This window comes from Erpetoichthys calabaricus, chromosome 9 (assembly GCF_900747795.2).
Source record: "Erpetoichthys calabaricus chromosome 9, fErpCal1.3, whole genome shotgun sequence".
Taxonomy (NCBI): domain Eukaryota; kingdom Metazoa; phylum Chordata; class Cladistia; order Polypteriformes; family Polypteridae; genus Erpetoichthys; species Erpetoichthys calabaricus.
Window position 1 is genome coordinate 155,952,865 of NC_041402.2, and position 4,603 is coordinate 155,957,467.

Below are 4,603 nucleotides of genomic sequence, written 5' to 3' on the forward strand. Positions count from 1 at the left end.
TCTTAACTGTTTATTCTATGCCCTAACCACACTAATCTGAACCTTAAGTTACCCTAATCTTAACCATTCAAAGTACACCATAACCACACTAATTAAACCTTAGCTAAACTAGTCCCTAACCATAACCATGTTTGTTACATAAAAATAGGTGCATGTAGGAGCTGTGAGGGGCTCTTCATTGAGTCAGCCTGAGGCTCAACCAAATAAATTCTAATCTGAACCATATATACTACACTCTAACCACACTAACACCTAACTTTAACAGTACTTACACCGAATGTTACCTTAAATATTAACCGTGTACACTACTGGTCTTTAACTGCTACCCTAGACCAGCGGTGAAATCTACTCATTTCCACCAATAAACTACAACTATGCAGTTGGAAATTATTGGCCTGTGTGTAAGTCTGGTTGCTATGTCTCTGTCATTCCAACTATGACATTCATAAATATTTTAAGTAATAAAAGGCACTGCATTTGTCATTTCAATAGATGATGTATCAAAAACATTAACATTAACAATTCACTGCAAATGTTAACTGTTATGTATTGTATTAAAGTACCTGTTTCACATTGCCGATAGTAACCAGTAGGTGGCACCAAGCAATGGATATGTGGTGCATACTAGAGAGTTTTTTTTGTTAAGGCAATAAAGAAGTGTGTGGTCGGGTACTCCGCACTATTACGGAAAAAGTCAGTGTCTGTGTGTTTGTGAAATTAGTAGCATGCAACATAACATAAATTGGTGACGAGATGTGTCAACGAAAGAACCGACCGCGCTGTGTATTGGCTAGCTAGTGAGCTGGTTTAGACTTAAAGGAGCCTCTTTTCCGCCGCTGAGTCTAACATGGAGTGCAAGGTGCCGACGACATGACTGGAGTAATCGGACGGATGGATCCCTTCAAGAACACTGGTGACCAATGGACGACGTATATTGAATGTTTTAAACATTACATACTGGCTAATGACATTACGGCCGCGAAGAAATTGCCTGTGTTGTTTAGTGTAATGGGACCTAAAACGTACGGACTACTACGCAGTTTGGTAGCGCCTACGAAGCCAGGGGAGATGGAGTATCACTGTATTGTGGAAGTTTTACAAGCCCATTTCGCCCCGAAACCACTTGTGATAGCAGAGAGATATCGGTTCCACAAGCGTAATCAGGGGGAAGGGGAAACGATAGCACAGTACGTAGCAGTGCTGAAAAGTCTTTCGGAACATTGTGAGTTTGGTGCATATTTGGAAGACGCACTACGAGAATGTTCAGAAGCGCCTTTTGACTGAGAAAGATCTCACGTTTCAGAAAGCAGTGGATTACGCAGTTTCCGCGGAGACAGCAGCGCGCGACGTGCAGCAGTTAAGTGCTTCCCTTAAAGTGAACGCGGTGCTTTCTAAAAACTGTGACAAGTGCCGCCGTTGCGGGAAAATGAATCATACTGATGATGATTGTTGGTATAAAGACCGTGACTGCCACCAGTGTGGAAAAAAGGCCACACTAAGAACATGTGTAGGAACAAAACCAAAAGCTATCAGGACAGAGGAAAGAAATGGAAAGTGGGAGATCTTACTCAAAAGGATAATGCCATTAAGCGAAGGATGCAAACTAATAAGAAGAGAATTCATCAGGTTGAGGCAGAGAAAGATGAAAGTGAGAGTGAAGGAAATAAATCTGATACTGACAATGAGTTAGGACTGTATTCTTTGTCTCAAAAAGGCAAATATTCACGAAATTTCCGTGCTGCCTATAGTAAATGGGAAGAAAATGGAAATGGAATTGGATACTGGAGCTGCAGTGTCTTTGATTCCTTGGGAGCAGTACAGAAGCACACTGAGCCAAGTGGCTCTGCAACCTACGGATATCATGCTAAAGACATACACTGGGGAGCCACTGGCACCAGAAAGGATTATCAAAGTGCAGGTCAAATTAAATAATCAGTGTGCTAAGTTGCCTTTGTATGTAGTGAAAGTAGATGCACCCCCACTGTTTGGTAGAGAATGGTGAGAGTTATTAAACTGAACTGGAAAGACTTAAAGATGGTGCATGCCATTGACCAAAGAAAAAAAGAAAACTTGGAGTCTGTGTCAAAGAGACACTCCGCTGTTTTCTTTAAAAAGCTAGGCACAATGAAAGGAATTAAGGCCAGACTGACTCTCAGACCTAACAGTGCACCCAAATTCTGTCCACCATGGAACGTCCCTTATGCTCTTCGACCTTGAGTGGAGGCTGAATTAAAACGCCTGACTGCGCTTGGAGTGATCTCACCAGTGGAGCACAGTGACTGGGCCACACCCGTGGTGCCTGTAAGCAAAAAGGATGGCACAATTAGACTTTGTGGGGATTTCAAAGTTACACTTAACCCAGCTCTCTGTGTGGATAAATACCCGATTCCACGCATTGAGGACCTTTTTGCCTCTCTAGCAGGTGGTCAACGCTTTAGTAAATTAGACTTGTCAAATGCCTATCTACAGATGGAGGTGGAAGAGAAGTCTAGGAAGCTGCTGACTATCTCAACACAAAAAGGACTATTCTGTTTTAATCGCTTACCCTTTGGTGTAGCGTCATCACCCGCTTTATTTCAGAAGGCTATGGACCAAGTGCTTCTCGGACTGGTGTATACTCACTCTTACCTGGATGACATCCTTGTGAGTGGCCCTGATGAGCAGATCCACCTCAAAACTCTGGATACAGTTCTGGGTAGGCTAGAGGAGTATGGCCTGCATCTCAAGCAAGAGAAGTGCTTGTTCTTCCAGGAGTCTGTGGAATATTTGGGTCACATAATTGATGCAGCAGGACTTCACAAATCGCCAGAAAAGGTGCGTGCCATTGTGGAGGCCCCAGCACCACAAGAGGTTAGTCAATTACGTTCTTTTCTGGGAATGTTAAACTACTATGGACGTTTCATCCCTGACCTGTACACTATCTTGAAACCACTGAATGAACTGCTAAATAAGGAGAAGCGATGGCAGTGGACATCAGCCTGTGAGTCTGCTTTCCAGGAAGCTAAATTACTCCTAGTATCGCAGGAGGTATTGACTCATTATCATCCAGAACTGCCCCTTGGGGTCAAAGCTGTGCTCTCGCACATCATGCCTGATGGCAAAGAAAAACCGATAGCCTATGCATCACGAACTCTTAGTAAAGCGGAACAAAATTATGCTCAGATCGAGAGGGAGGCCCTAGCGACAGTCTTTGGAGTACGCAAGTTCCACCAGTATCTCTATGGTAACAAGTTCACGCTGCTCACGGACCATCGCCCATTAACCTCCATCTTGAGCCCATTGAAAAGTACGCCGTCAATGGCTGCCACCCGAATGCAGCATTGGGCACTCCTCCTGTCTGCCCAGGATTACACCATTCAATATCGGAAAGGTGCATTACATGCAAATGCTGATGGTCTTTCACTCTTACCAATCCCCCATGCTCATGAAGAGAAACTAAGCGCAGTAGACGTATTTTACACGTCTCAGTTGGACACCCTACCAGTTAGTGATATCGAGATCAGACGGCACTTTATCTCGTGTTGTGGAAATGGTCACCACTGGGCATTTTCCAGCTGCAAAGGATGCAGATGAAGAACTGGCACCCTACTTACTGCGCCGGCATTATCTCACAATACAACTGGGATGCCTCATGTGGGGTGTGAGAGTGATTGTTCCATCAAAACTGCGCCCTCGGGTTCTGAAAGAGCTCCATATAGCACATCCAGGTATAGTGCGAATGAAAAGCTTGGCATGCAGTTATGTATAGTGGCCTGGCATCGACTCTCAAATTGAGCTCCAAGCTAAATCCTGCCACTCTTGTCAGAGTATGCAAAAAGAGCCTGGGCTAGCACCTTTACACCCTTGGATGTGACCCACTAGTCCCTGGGAAAGGACACATGTGGACTTTGCAGGTCCATTTGAAGGAAATATGTACTTGGTCGTGATAGATGCACATTCCAAGTGGCCTGAGGTGCATATTATGGACAACACCACAGCCGGTAAGACCATTCAAGTGCTCAGGAGCCTTTTTAGTCGATATGGCATTCCACACATCTTTGTGAGGGACAACGGACCTCAGTTCTGTTCTGAACACTTCAGTACATTCTAGAAGTCCAACAGAGTAAAACACATTCACTCAGCACCGTACCATCCTGCCACCAATGGCTTGGCCGAGCGTTTCGTGCAGACATTCAAACATTCCTTAAAATCTTCTAGAGGCACAGCACTTGTGCAACAACGCCTGGATACATTTCTTTTAACATACCGCAATACCCCTCATGCAACAACAAAGGAGACACCAGCTATGTTGTTCCTCGGACGCAAGCTGCGATCACGGCTGGATTTCCTGAAACCCAGTGTTGCTGGTGTAGTGCACGGGTCACAAGATGCTCAACAAGAGTGCTGCCAACCACACTCCAAGGACAGACCGTTTGATACAGGAGAGCCTGTCCTCGTGCATGATTATAGGAAGGGGGAGGAGAAGTGGACCCAAGGTGTTGTCATGGAGAAGACTGGACCAGGGTCATACAAGATAAATGTGGGGCAACAAGGGGTATGGAAACGCCATGTGGACCAGATACTGATACGACCCGATCCAGAGCTTCAGCAGGCTGCAGTGAAC

General features: G+C 45.0%; 1 pseudogene; it reads left to right on the plus strand.

Moving 5' to 3' along the window:
* Nucleotides 1-1,995: 1,995 nt before the first annotated feature.
* LOC114657670 (uncharacterized protein K02A2.6-like) lies at nucleotides 1,996-4,382 on the plus strand (annotated as a pseudogene).
* Nucleotides 4,383-4,603: the final 221 nt, after the last annotated feature.